The sequence below is a fragment of the Protopterus annectens genome, chromosome 11.part0 (genome assembly GCF_019279795.1).
Source record: "Protopterus annectens isolate FY-2018-M chromosome 11.part0, PAN1.0, whole genome shotgun sequence".
Classification (NCBI taxonomy): domain Eukaryota; kingdom Metazoa; phylum Chordata; order Ceratodontiformes; family Protopteridae; genus Protopterus; species Protopterus annectens.
In genome coordinates, this window is record NC_056745.1 from 422,854,957 (window position 1) to 422,870,878 (window position 15,922).

A 15,922-nucleotide genomic window follows, 5' to 3' on the forward strand; every position below is an offset into this window, starting at 1 on the left:
CCTGACGTACAAGGCCATGTCAAATCCGGAATTAATGGACAAGCTCCACCTCAGAAAATCCAAATCCATCAGAGCCACGAGAACAAGAGACTTAAACCTCAACACAGAAATAAATAGGACGTGCTGGAGGGACAGATTCATAACCCAGAGGCTCCCTACACTCTGGAACAGAATCTCAGTCCATGTTAGGCAGAGCCCCTCACTGACTCTATTCAAGAGAAATCTCGACGAATGGATGGGAGATCGTAGGTTTACCCCGGGGGTCATCTCTGTGTCACTACTAGACAGAGGCACAGTAAACTAAACCCTAAAAGGGTGTAGTATTCTCATCCTAAGGGGTGGTGAAAGCCACACACACTCTGGCTAGGCTTATAAATGCCCTAGGGCAGATAGCCTAGTACGAACCTATGAACCTATATACACCATAACTTTGAGTTTATGACAATAGGTAGATGTTTTGCAAATAGAAGGGGAGATGATGTTAGAACAAGAACTGAAACACTTGAAGCGGAGTGGATCATAAGGCTTAGGGCAGATATGGGACATGGCCTAAATTTAGAGAATAAACTAAGCCAGCAACAAGTGAGCCGTGAAAAATTGTAGTTTATTGAAACTACTTTAAGACTTCATGAAAGCTTAATTCAACAGACCGGTTTCGGCCTGGGTTTAACCTGGCCTTCTTCAGTGTATAACAGAAAAAAGCATACCAAGTAAAAGTAGTCTTATATAATCAAAAGCAAAATAAAACAAAACATTTGATAGGCTGACAAGAGACATCACAGCATTAGACTCATAAATATTCATTAAGCCCTAGATACTATTTAGACATCACAGAATTTAACTCATAAATATTCATTAAGCCCTGGATTAAACAGGGCACCAAGTTTGGTGATCCATTTCTTTTCTTTAGTATCAAGTTTGTGGTGCCAACCAGATTTGTGGGTTCGATCCCCAATGAGTTTATCAATAATGATGAAATGAAAATTAGCTGTCTGATGTTTAAGTGTGTGTTTGTATAAAGCATTGGTAGTTCTTTTACATTTAATGTCACTCAAGTACTCTGACATACGTAACCTAAAAGGTCGAGAGGTCTGACCAATATAAAATGATTGGCAACTGCAACAAGCCATATAGATAGCCCAGTCAGTGTTACAGTTAGCAAAAAATCGAATGTCATATACTATGCTACTGTTTTTACTACTAAATTCTTTAGATTTCAAAATATGTTTACAGTTGATACAGTGACCACAGGGGAAACAACCAATAAGTTTGTCACCCATGATGGTGGTCTGATACAACTGAGGTAGTACAGAATCAGAATGATGTTTATAATGATTAAAATGTGCTGCTAAGTTTTTTCCTTTACGAAAAGAAAATGAACATACATTGGGAATTATCATATTAATATTACCAACCGCCTTCAATATGTTCCAATTGTCCTTGATAATATCCATAAAGCTGTTAGTATTTCTACCAAATGTTGTAGTAAAACGTAATATGTTTTTTGACAATGGTTTCTTCTTATATGTCAATAGATCATGTCTACGTAGACCCGATGCATGGTTTTGAGCCATGGTGACATACCCTGAACTGTAGCCCCTGTTGATGAATCTGTTATATAGATCCTGAGAGTGATGTTTAAAGCTAAGATCATCCGAGCAATTGCGTCTAATTCTGATGAATTGTGATTTAGGAATGTTTCTGGCAATATGTTTTGGATGATAGCTGGAGGCATGGAGTAAGGTATTATATTCAGGAAACTTCCTATATACTTCTGTATTCAAGGTATTGTCCTGATTCCTTGTGACCAAAACATCCAAAAAAGTACAGTTTTGTACCTACCATAAATGTAGATGTTCGAGGATTCCATTGCTGCAGTCCTGACTATTGGGGTATAGTCCGCGTCCAGTCGGCCCGAATACCAGAGTATAGGCTGCCGGTCAGGGCGCATTAGACTGACGTCAGTACGTCAGGGTACTAATGCGCATGACCGACGTCATATCCTCAGTCTTTTCTTGCCCCAGATGTCAGAAGACCCTAAAAAGACAAGCCCCAAAAAACCTGCACTAAAAACATGTACAATATATACAACAATATATACAAAAATATAAGCATGTAAACTCACCTACACAACCACCCCTAAATACAGAGGGAAGGAGGGAGGTAAATTGACTGCAGCAATGGAATCCTCGAACATCTACATTTATGGAAGGTACAAAACTGTACTATGTTCTTCGACTTCCATTGCTGCAGTCCTGACTATTGGGTAGAATCCCAAAGCAGAGGTAAGGGAGGCTGGCAAATTATAAAGAAGTAGGAGCTGACAACATGCCTTGCAAAACAGCTGTGGCAAAACCAGCCCTAGACTTAGAGTAGATAGGAAGGTGATAATGCTTAGAGAAAGTATGCACTGAACTCCAAGTAGCTGCTTCCAAAATATCCTTAGTTGCCACCCCTTAGAAATGCTGTTGAAGTGGCAGTAGCCCTAGTGGAATGAGGCCTAATCCCAGCTGGAATCTCCTTGCCATGATGGGAATAACAAAATGCAATGCAAAAGCCAATCCACCTAGAAATAGTTTGTTTTGACACAGGCTTGCCCTGTGAACTCAAAGCAAAAGAAACAAACAACTGCTGAGACTGCCTAAAATCCTTAGTCCTGCTTAAATAATAACGCAATTGCCTGTGTACATCTAAAGTGTGCAAAATCTTTTCCCCTTTATTTTGAGGATCTGCAAAAACGTAGGCAAATGAATAGTTTGGTTTAAAGCCACACTAGAAACCACCTTAGGCATAAAAGAAGGATTAGTACGTAATGATACCCTATCCTTATGGAAAATCAAAAGGGCTCTACTGCCATAAGGGCCTGCAACTCAGACACCCTTCTTGCAGAAGTAATAGCCAACAGAAAAGCAGTCTTCCATGACAAGTATTTCAATTCAGCAGTAGCTGCAGGCTCAAAAGGTTGTAGAGTAAGTTTTTCCAACACAAAATTGAGATCCCAAGCAGGAGTAGGAGCTCTACGTGGGGGTCTTATATTCTTTGCCCCTCTAAGAAACTGCTTGAACAAAGGATGCGAAAACAAAGGTGGGTCACAATCATAGTGAGCTGAAATTGCTGCAGCATGAATCTTTATGGAAGAGAAGGACAAACCTTTGTCCAATAATTCAGTAAGATATTGAAGAGCCACACTCAAATTAGGCTCAGAAATCTCCAAATTCTTTGCTGTACTCCAAAATAAAAATCTCTTCCATTTTTCTGCATACACTCTCCTTGTACTAGGTCTTCTAGCTTCCATAATCACATTTAAAACTTGTTGAGGAAGTTGAGACCTGCTGTGTTTCAACACAGAATATGCCAGGCTGTGAGATGAAGAGAGTGAAGCTTGACACTGAGCAGATGACCGTCCTTCTGAGATAACAGATGAGGAATCAGAGGTAAAGGCCATGGAGGCTTCTTTACCAGACTCCGTAGTAGTGGGTACCAGTGTTGCCGAGGCCAATCTGGAGCTATCAAAATCATCCTTGGCCTGTCTTGTCTGACCTTTAACAGTACCTTTGGAAGAAGAGGCAGAGGTGGAAAGGCATACACATGAAGGTTTTTCCAACTGAAAGACAGAGCATCCACTTTCCAAGCTGTGTGATGAAACCCCTTTGTGCAATACTTTGGCAGCTGGTGGTTTAGTGGAGAAGCGAACAGATCTATGTCTGGAGTTCCCCATGACACTGTCAGTTTCTGAAATACATGAAGATCCAGTTTCCACTCGTGGGGATCCATGATTTGTCTGCTTAACACATCTGCTAAGGAGTTCTGTGCTCCTGGCAGAAACCTTGCCTGAAGAGTTAGTTGCAGGCTTAGCGCAGTCTCCCATAAAATCATTGCTTGCCTGCATAGAGGATAAGAATGTGTTCCCCCTTGCTTGTTGATGTACCACATGACAGTTGTGTTGTCTGTTAGAATCAACACCTGCCCTGGAAGAAGTAACTCCTTGAAAGCCATTAATGCAAACTGGACTGCTAACATCTCTTTCATGTTGATATGTAGATGCTGTAGTCTGGCAGGCCACTTGTCTTGTATCCACTTTCCATTTAGATGAGCTCCCCAAGCAATGTCCGAGGCATCTGTCGTTAAGATCTGACTTGCCTCTGGCCGGGTCACAGAGAGTCCCTTGTTTAGGTGACATTCCTGAGCCCACCACAAGAATTCTTTTGAAGGCAAGGTATTATTTGAATGACAGTGTCCAAATCCTGGCAGTGCTGTGTCCATACATTTTGAGATACCATTGTAGCTTCCTCATATGCAGTTTGGCATTGGGAAGCACCAGAATACAAGATGCCATGAACCCTAATGCTTGAAGGACTGTCCTTGCAGTCAGCACGGACTGATGAGATAGTTGATGGAAGTAAAGTGACAGACTCTTTTGTTTGTCCGGGGTTAAAAGGCCATCTGGGCTGCTGTATTCAGTCTCACACCCAGAAAGCACATGTCTTGAGAGGGTACTAGACTGGACTTTATTTCGTTCACAGAATACCCTAGGCATCTTAGCACTGCGATAACATATTCCAGATGCTGTAGAAGATCTTCCTTTTCTTGAGCCAGAATCAGGCAGTTGTCCAAGTAAGGATAGATTTGAATTCCTTGAAGCCTGAAGTAAGCTATCACTGGAGCCAGAACCTTTGTGAACACTCTGGGCAGTAGATAAGCCAAAGGGCAATGCAGAGAACTGATAATGAGAATTTCCAGCTCGAAACCGCAGATACTTCCTGCAACTTAGCCTTATAGGCACATGAAGGTAAGCTTCTTTGAGATCTAAAGTTACCATCCAGTGATTTTTGCCCAGCAGAGGTAAAAGCTGTTGTAACGTCAACATCTTGAACTTGGGAATGTCCAGATAAGTGTTGAGGATAGATAAATCCAAAATTGGTCTCCACGTGTTTCCCTTCTTTGGTACAAGGAACAGGCGAGAATAAAATCCTAGGCCCCTTTCTGATACAGGGACTGGCTGAATGGCCCCTATGTGAAGTAACTGAGAAACTTGCTTGTGAGCCTCTTTTCTTTGTGGAGGAGGAACGCCTGGCAGGCCTTTGAAAGGGCGCATTGTATGGAAATAAAATCTGTAACCGTGGTGAATGATATCCAACACCCATTTGTCTTGAGTAATTAAATCCCAATTTTCTTTGAAAAGAGACAGTCTTCCTCCCAAAGGAGCTGCCAAACGTGAATCTGCTGGCAGCTGAAAAGACAGGTCATTGGGTCTGTTTACGAAAGGACTGACCCCTGCCCTCACCAGAAGTCTGAGCAGGTGAACTCCTGTTCTAGGCCTAAAAGAACCTTGAGCCCTGCCCCTACCACGCCTAGACCTACCCTAGACTGAGAATCATAAGCAGGATAAGTCCACCCCTTAGCAGGCCAATTTCTACTAAACTTTGGTGGCTGCACCTGCAAAAATCTTTAACAGTTTGCATAGACTTAGCTTTGTCCTCCATTTTCTTTAAAACTGCTTCCACAGGCGATCCAAACAACACATCAGACTGTAAAGGAGCATCCAAAATCCTTGTCTTAACATGCTCAGCTAAATTCTGATCCTTCAACCAGGCATGCCTGCGAAGAACAGAACCCGTAGCAGCCACCCTCGAGGAGGCCTGTACAGCATCAAAACCACATTGCAAAGAATGCTTACCCACTTGTTCAGACACATGAACCAAATCCAGCAACTCTTTACACTCAATACCTTCCGCCAAAGCATCCACCTTAGATTTCAATTGTGAAAGGAGATAATTCTGATATTTTAGCATGTGAAACTGACAATTCAAAGCTCTCATGGCTAGAGTGGAAGAAGTATACACTTTCTTTCCCCACCTATCCAAAGCCCTTGCCTCTTTATCAGTGGGAACAGGATTTTAACCACAGAAGCCTTTACACCCTTAGGCCCTTGAGAAATAGTTTCTGGGTCCGCCTAGGACTCTTAAACAAATATTTATGAGCTTCGGCACCCTATAATACCTATCAGGCTTAACAGGAGCAGGAGGCAAAGAGTCAGGGTTCAGGGAAGCCTCTGCAAAACATCTTCCACCACATTCAACACAGGAGGAATAGCTAAAGGCCTATGCTGGGGTAAAAACAAGAACTCCCTAAGCCTTTTCCTGGAATCAGAGTAATCCTGGCCTTCCCATTTAAAGTGCTCCCTCATGGAATGCAGAGTCTCTGAAAATGAGAAATCCTCAGGCGGAGAAGCTGTAGGAGTGGAATCATCCACATCAGAATCAGAATAAGTAGGATACTCCTGCATATCTTCCACAGAAGATTCTGAAGCCTCTGAACACTGTTCAAAACTATCAAACTCGGTTCCACCCTAGGCCTCTTATCAGGGGGCATAGAACCCCTAATCATAGTAATCAAATCTTCTGCCATTTTAAGCATATGTTTCTTAGGTACAGAACCCGAAATGCTAGGAGAAGCCCCCACTGAAGCTGAACTAGGCCTACCTCTCAAAGAAGTTTTGGCAACAGAAGGAGAGGCTCTAACTACCTTGGGAAGAGAGGGAAGAACAGTAACCTGAGAAGCCCCTTCAGCCTGGCCTACCTCCTGAGAAGGCACATCCTGTAAGAGTATAGTTTCTGCCTGGGATTCCATGGAAACTCCTGGCAAAACCTCCGGCTCCACTGAGCCTTCTAAAGAACCGACGTCCGGGACTGCCGGTTCCTCAACCCTAGGCTTCACTGTTTTATCCTTGCGCTTCTTGGAGGAAGCGCCGGAGCATCCGACGGCATTTTATAATTGCAACGCTTCCCAAACACTAACCTGGCACAGTCTAACCTCCTCTTAATAGTGCGTTTGTTAAACCTAGCACAAGAGCGGCAACCAACAACGCCGTGCTCAGGCCCTAAACAAGGTATACACAAGGTATGATAATCCCTATGAGGTATCTGTTTCCCACAAGAAATACAGTTATTCACTTTTCTGACATCCGGTAAAATACTGAGGCAAGAAAAAACCAAAATGTTCCCCAACGGGGTACTTAGCCAACTCTGTTTCGGTCTGAAACTCCGGTTTCGGAAATATTTCAGAACGCCAACCTGCACTCGCAAAACTGCTTCTGCATCGGACCATGCGGCAAAAAAGACTGAGGATATGACGTCGGTCATGCGCATTAGTACCCTGACGTACTGACGTCAGTCTAATGCGCCCTGACCGACGTCAGCCTTATACTCTGGTATTCGGGCCGACTGGACGCGGACTATACCCCAATAGTCAGGACTGCAGCAATGGAAGACGAAGAACATCGTTATGGAGTTCAGGTCATAAGTAATGGTAAAATGTATTCCCCATTTATTATCATTTAAATATTCCATGAATTCATGGAGATACTCAATGTCAGATCTCCACACCATCCAGCAATCATCCAAATACCTCCACCAGATATCGATCTCAGGCAAAAACAGATTATGAGTATCATCATATATCAAAATCTCCTCAATGTATGCCATAAATAGATCAGCATAGATGGGGGCAAAAGATGACCCTATCGCTGTACCTTTGATCTGTAAATAGCATTCCTTGTCATAAAAAAAGACATTTTTCGTAAGCACATGCTCGGTGAGATTAATCAAAAAAGTGTTGAAACCAGGTTGATAAATATTTGATTTATCAAGCCAATATTCAATGGCATCAAGACCAGCCCAATGGGGAATGTTGGTGTATAGTGAGCTTACATCTAATGTGCATAACCACCAATTTCCCTCAATCGGCATATCATTAACAATGCTTAAAAATTGGGTGGTATCATGAATCCTGGATCTGACCCAGGAAAGTAAAGGTTTTAAATATCTGGTCAAGAATTCAGAAAGGGGCTCAGTGAGTGATCCTATACCCGATACAATGGGTCTACCTGGTGGATGTAGAGGATCTTTGTGTATCTTTGGTAGAAAATAAATGTATTGTCTAGCAGGATCAGGAATGGTTAAGTGACTTAGAGTTTTGGTTGTTATTATCCCATTGTCAACCGCAGAATGCAAAAAATTGTCAATTTGATGTTTAAACATAAAGGTGGGGTCGAGTGGCATTTTGGTGTAATATCGAACATCACCCAATTGCTTGTGATCCTCGATATCATAATCACTCCAATTCATCACCACCACCGCCCCACCTTTGTCAGCATGAAGAATAACAAGTTCTTTATTTTGTACTAGTTCATTCAAACAAGACAATTCATTGTCAGTCATGTTATTCGGCATAGGTGGACATATATTCGACACAAAGTGTAAATCACTAAGTACACTGCGTAAAAAAAGATTTACAGAAGGATGCATCGGAGGTGTAAATGAGGAGGCATGATATTTGAAGTTATCCATTTTTTGTTGTTCTTCCCCCTTGTCCTGAAAAAACAATTTAAGGTTAATGAGTCTGCAAAATGTAAATAAATCCTGTGCAAAAGTGTCTTCAGGCACAAAAAAGCCAGGTATAAAAGATAAACCTTTATTGAGTAAAAGTGTTTGTTCAGATGTTATTACAGTACTAGAGATGTTACAGACATTGTTAACAACAACATGATTTACTTGTTCGTTAATACTTCCATAAGATTCTTTAGACTTGTGACCCTTCTTGTGTTTCCTGCCACCTCTCCTCCCTCGATGTTGCCTAAAGGGGATGTGTAATTTTTACGTTTAGGGGTGGGGGAATCCATGATGTGCTGTGTTTCCGTGTCAGTGCCTGATGATGTATCATAATCAGTGGTGTCAGTATGGTTGCCACGTCCTTTCAAAATGGAACGAGGACGTTTCCTTTTGGAACTGGATGTATTTCTATTGTGCATATCTTGAAATCTAACATGTCTAGTATATTTGAAGGGTTGCCCCCTCTCGTAGTCAGACTGATCACGAGAAAATTTTTTAAGTTTTCTTTCCTTGAGCTGAGCATCAAAATTAAGCAAATCTGAGCTAAGTTTAGATTATGATGCAGAAAAAAATGTATCATTCTGATACTCACTACAGTCATCTATTAGTTGTAACACCTTGGAAGTTTCTTTATCAATGATCCTAGTGTAATATTTCGATAAAGATTCAACAAACTTCATTGAGCATTCTTGTTGGATGGATAACCATTCCGTGGTTAGAGTATCATCAGGGTCTGCTACTAGAGGTTGAATTTTGACTCTCAAACCCCTAGGACTAATGCCTTTGACCAAATAAGCTTTAAGCAATTTAAGGTGCCAAACAAAAGACCTGAGTGTTTTCATATTTTTGTTTAAATCACTAAATACTTTCTCACATCGTTGTTCCGGCTTAATGGAACTAGTGTTAGCTAAACCGTCAGGAGCTTGACCAATACCAAAGGGTGCAAGATCATCCTTATCGGATGATAAATTGAAAAATATTTTATTTAGATCCATGATTGATGTAAAATCAATAAATTATAAAATTGAAAGCAACCACGCCCTGTGTTAAGGGAAAAAAATCAACAATCGGACAATAATGGCAATGTTTCAGTTTGTGCAATATTGTACAAACAATAGCCACGTCCAATACAGGACAATAATGGTATGAAAAAGTTCGAATTTGAGTAAATAAATACTATGACAGTCCAATGCACAGTATCAAACCACTCGAACAGGTCAGATGTGAGGCACCTTAAATGTAGCTATATATAAAAATTATACTAATATGGCTAGGGCAATAATATATGGTCCAAGAGGTCAGAAAGACAAAACAAAGTGTGATATAAAATATAGTAATTAGACCCTGAATGATATTAACAACCCAAGTAGAATAAACAGGTTATATATATTATATCATCCAAAAGAGTGCACATGTAATACTTAGATCAAATATGGTCATTAATTTCAAAAGACAATATAACCAAGATATGTATGTATAGACTGGTAAATAGTGTCAGGATGTGTTGCTAATAGCCATCAAAAAAGGTTTGGCAAGAATGTATAAATAATATATAGCTGTTATATCAGTTCAAAACATCCTTATATCCAAACATAAAAAAGAAATACACATAGGCTTGGATGTTGTTGTTATTCCAACATAGATGAAAAACTTATAAATAAATGTATGAAGTGTGACTATCTCAATAGAGAAAACAGTGATGCCTATTACGTTTTACTACAACATTTGGTAGAAATACTAACAGATTTATGGATATTATCAAGGACAATTGGAACATATTGAAGGCGGATGGTAATATTAATATGATAATTCCCAATGTATGTTCATTTTCTTTTCGTAAAGGAAAAAAACTTAGCAGCACATTTTAATCATTATAAACATCATTCTGATTCTGTACTACCTCAGTTGTATCAGACCACCATCATGGGTGACAAACTTATTGGTTGTTTCCCCTGTGGTCACTGTATCAACTGTAAACATATTTTGAAATCTAAAGAATTTAGTAGTAAAAACAGTAGCATAGTATATGACATTCGATTTTTTGCTAACTGTAACACTGACTGGGCTATCTATATGGCTTGTTGCAGTTGCCAATCATTTTATATTGGTCAGACCTCTCGACCTTTTAGGTTACGTATGTCAGAGCACTTGAGTGACATTAAATGTAAAAGAACTACCAATGCTTTATACAAACACACACTTAATCAGACAGCTAATTTTCATTTCATCATTATTGATAAACTCATTGGGGATCGAACCCACAAATCTGGTTGGCACCACAAACTTGATACTAAAGAAAAGAAATGGATCACCAAACTTGATGCCCTGTTTAATCCAGGGCTTAATGAATATTTATGAGTTAAATTCTGTGATGTCTAAATAGTATCTAGGGCTTAATGAATATTTATGAGTCTAATGCTGTGATGTCTCTTGTCAGCCTATCAAATGCTTTGTTTTATTTTGCTTTTGATTATATAAGACTACTTTTTACTTGGTATGCTTTTTTCTGTTATACACTGAAGAAGGTTAAACCCAGGCCGAAACCGGTCTGTTGAATTAAGCTTTCATGAAGTCTTAAAGTAGTTTCAATAAACTACAATTTTTCACGGCTCACTTGTTGCTGGCTTAGTTTATTCTCTATGTTCTTGTTTTTTGCCGTGCAACTTCCTACGCGTAGGGGAATTTTATTTTGATACACGTGTTCTCATTTCCTGCTGGGGATCCATGGTGTGCTGTGCTGGCGTGTTCGTCTCTATTCATATGGCTGACTCGTTTCTTTGTAAATTTGGACATCCCTCTTCAAGTTTGGATTAATTTCTTTTTATTTTGCTCTTATATTATTACGAAAGTTATGTGAAGTGTAGCGACTGGTCATTTGAGTCAATCCTGGTGAGTCGTTTTTTACAACTACGTGAACTTGAAAAACTACGTGGTGTGTTGATTTGGGCGCCTATTAACATTCATTTTTTGAGAGGATACATTGTTCAACGGGTTTATTATCAAACTACTTCTATTTGTGTGGTGCAGTGTTTTTTCTGGGCGTTCCATTAGTCCCACTGCTCTAGGAACACTTACTATCATTTGGAGGTACTAAATGGCGTATGTAATTGGATTTTCACCGTGATTGTGACAATCGACACTATACCATTTCTGGGGGATATCTTGATCTTTTTGTTTGGTAACGTATTTTGACTATTTTGTCGTTGCAAGTATTATCATATACAGGAACGGACAGTGTGATTTATTAGGTCGTTGAACATCAAACCTTGAACTGGGAATGTGAATATTGTGCTTGAACCTTCACTAATATAGTTTTTTCTGCAATTCCATCATATTCTCTTCGAACATTAGTGTCTATGATTTATGAGAAGGGACATCATTTTTTTCTTTTTTGGACATTATTTGATATCACTTTGGTTTTCTATCACAGGTTAACCTTTATACATGTTGGAAACTATGATCATTTTTGGTTATGTGTTTTTGAACCACATTTATGTTTAACATCAGCTGGCTACAATCATTGTTTGCTTATTTAATTAGGATACAAACAAGATTGTTAGGACTATATGTGATGAATGCCTTAGTGTATATATAATTACATTTGTATGACTTTCTAATGTGAATTATATGAATGTTTAACATCAGCTGGCTAGTACCTTTGTTCGTTTACTTAATCAGGACACAAATGAGACTGTTAGGATCATATGCGAAGGATGCTTTAATGTATATATATAGTCATATTCGTATGACCTATTCAGGATCATATGTATATATCTTTTGATTCATAATGGTGTATATTAGTCAGAACTAATCATTAAACATTGCACTATAGGCATCACTGTTTTCTCTATTGAGATAGTCACACCTCATACATTTATTTATATGTTTTTCATCTATGTTGGAATAACAACAACATCCAAGCCTATGTGTATTTCTTTTTTATGTTTGGATATAAGGATGTTTTGAACTGATATAACAGCTATATATTATTTATACATTCTTGCCAAACCTTTTTTGATGGCTATTAGCAACACATCTTGACACTATTTACCAGTCTATACATAAATATCTTGGATATATTGTCTTTTGAAATTAATGACCATATTTGATCTAAGTATTACATGTGCACTCTTTTGGATGATATAATATATATAACCTGTTTATTCTACTTGGGTTGTTAATATCATTCAGGGTCTAATTACTATATTTTATATCAGACTTTGTTTTGTCTTTCTGACCTCTTGGACCATATATTATTGCCCTAGCCATATTAGTATAATTTTTATATATAGCTACATTTAAGGTGCCTCACATCTGACCTGTTCGAGTGGTTTGATACTGTGCATTGGACTGTCATAGTATTTATTTACTCAAATTCAACTTCTTCATACCATTATTGTCCTGTATTGGACGTGGCTATTGTTTGTACAATATTGCACAAACTGAAACATTGCCATTATTGTCCGATTGTTGATTTTTTTCCCTTAACACAGGGCGTGGTTGCTTTCAATTTTATAATTTATTGATTTTACATCAATCATGGATCTAAATAAAATATTTTTCAATTTATCATCCAATAAGGATGATCTTGCACCCTTTGGTATTGGTCAAGCTCCTGATGGTTTAGCTAACACTAGTTCCATTAAGGCGGAACAACGATGTGAGAAAGTATTTAGTGATTTAAACAAAAATATGAAAACACTCAGGTCTTTTGTTTGGCACCTTAAATTACTTAAAGCTTATTTGGTCAAAGGCATTAGTCCTAGGGGTTTGAGAGTCAAAATTCAACCTCTAGTAGCAGACCCTGATGATACTCTAACCACGGAATGGTTATCCATCCAACAAGAATGCTCAATGAAGTTTGTTGAATCTTTATTGAAATATTACACTAGGATCATTGATAAAGAAACTTCCAAGGTGTTACAACTAATAGATGACTGTAATGAGTATCAGAATGATACATTTTTTTCTGCGTCATTATCTAAACTTAGCTCAGATTTGCTTAATTTTGATGCTCAGCTCAAGGAAAGAAAACTTAAAAAATTTTCTCGTGATCAGTCTGACTACGAGAGGGGGCAACCCTTCAAATATACTAGACATGTTAGATTTCAAGATATGCACAATAGAAATACATCCAGTTCCAAAAGGAAACGTCCACGTTCCATTTTGAAAGGACGTGGCAACCATACTGACACCACTGATTATGATACATCATCAGGCACTGACACGGAAACACAGCACATCATGGAGTCCCCCCACCCCTAAACGTAAAAATTACACATCCCCTTTAGGCAACATCGAGGGAGGAGAGGGGGCAGGAAACACAAGAAGGGTCACAAGTCTACAGAATCTTATGGAAGTATTAACGAACAAGTAAATCATGTTGTTGTTAATGCCTGTAACATCTCTAGTACTGTAATAACACCTGAACAAACACTTTTACTCAATAAAGGTTTATCATTTATACCTGGCTTTTTTTGCCTGAAGACACTTTTGCACAGGATTTATTTACATTTTGCAGACTCATTAACCTTAAATTGTTTTTTCAGGACAAGGGGGAAGAACAACAAAAAATGGATAACTTCAAATATCATGCCTCCTCATTTACACCTCCGATGCATCCTTCTGTAAATCTTTTTTTACGCAGTGTACTTAGTGATTTACACTTTGTGTCGAATATATGTCCACCTATGCCGAATAACATGACTGACAATGAATTGTCTTGTTTGAATGAACTAGTACAAAATAAAGAACTTGTTATTCTTCATGCTGACAAAGGTGGGGTGGTGGTGGTGATGAATTGGAGTGATTATGATATCGAGGCTCACAAGCAATTGGGTGATGTTCGATATTACACCAGAATGCCACTCGACCCCACCTTTATGTTTAAACATCAAATTGACAATTTTTTGCATTCTGCGGTTGACAATGGGATAATAACAACCAAAACTCTAAGTCACTTAACCATTACTGATCCTGCTAGACAATACATTTATTTTCTACCAAAGATACACAAAGATCCTCTACATCCACCAGGTAGACCCATTGTATCGGGTATAGGATCACTCACTGAGCCCCTTTCTGAATTCTTGACCAGATATTTAAAACCTTTACTTTCCTGGGTGAGATCCAGGATTCAAGATACCACCCATTTTTTTAAGCATTGTTAATGATATGCAGATTGAGGGAAATTGGTGGTTATGCACATTAGATGTAAGCTCACTATACACCAACATTCCCCATTGGGCTGGTCTTGATGCCATTGAATATTGGCTTTATAAATCAAATATTTATCAACCTGGTTTCAACACTTTTTTGATTAATCTCACCGAGCATGTGCTTACGAAAAATGTCTTTGTTTATGACAAGGAATGTTATTTACAGATCAAAGGTACAGCAATGGGGGCATCTTTTGCCCCCATCTATGCTGATCTATTTATGGCATACATTGAGGAGATTTTGATATATGATGATACTCATAATCTGTTTTTGCCTGAGATCGATATCTGGCGGAGGTATTTGGATGATTGCTGGATGGTGTGGAGATCTGACATTGAGTATCTCCATGAATTCATGGAATATTTAAATGATAATAAATGGGGAATACATTTTACCATTACTTATGACCTGAACTCCATAACGTTTTTGGATGTTTTGGTCACAAGGAATCAGGACAATACCTTGAATACAGAAGTATATAGGAAGTTTCCTGAATATAATACCTTACTCCATGCCTCCAGTTATCATCCAAAACATATTGCCAGAAACATTCCTAAATCACAATTCATCAGAATTAGACACAATTGCTCGGATGATCTTAGCTTTAAACATCACTCTCAGGGTCTATATAACAAGATTCATCAACAGGGGCTACAGTTCAGGGTATGTCACCATGGCTCAAAACCATGCATCGGGTCTACGTAAACATGATCTATTGACATATAAGAAGAAACCATTGTCAAAAAACATATTACATTTTACTACAACATTTGGTAGAAATACTAACAGATTTATGGATATTATCAAGGACAATTGGAACATATTGAAGGCGGATGGTAATATTAATATGATAATTCCCAATGTATGTTCATTTTCTTTTCGTAAAGGAAAAAACTTAGCAGCACATTTTAATCATTATAAACATCATTCTGATTCTGTACTACCTCAGTTGTATCAGACCACCATCATGGGTGACAAACTTATTGGTTGTTTCCCCTGTGGTCACTGTATCAACTGTAAACATATTTTGAAATCTAAAGAATTTAGTAGTAAAAACAGTAGCATAGTATATGACATTCGATTTTTTGCTAACTGTAACACTGACTGGGCTATCTATATGGCTTGTTGCAGTTGCCAATCATTTTATATTGGTCAGACCTCTCGACCTTTTAGGTTACGTATGTCAGAGCACTTGAGTGACATTAAATGTAAAAGAACTACCAATGCTTTATACACACACACAAACATCAGACAGCTAATTTTCATTTCATCATTATTGATAAACTCATTGGGGATCGAACCCACAAATCTGG

General features: G+C 38.7%; 1 protein-coding gene across 1 annotated transcript in view; it reads right to left on the reverse strand.

Moving 5' to 3' along the window:
• UHRF1BP1L (UHRF1 binding protein 1 like) overlaps positions 1–15,922 on the reverse strand; it is a 2,202,923-nt gene that overhangs the window by 1,565,406 nt on the left and 621,595 nt on the right. The window lies entirely within an intron of this gene.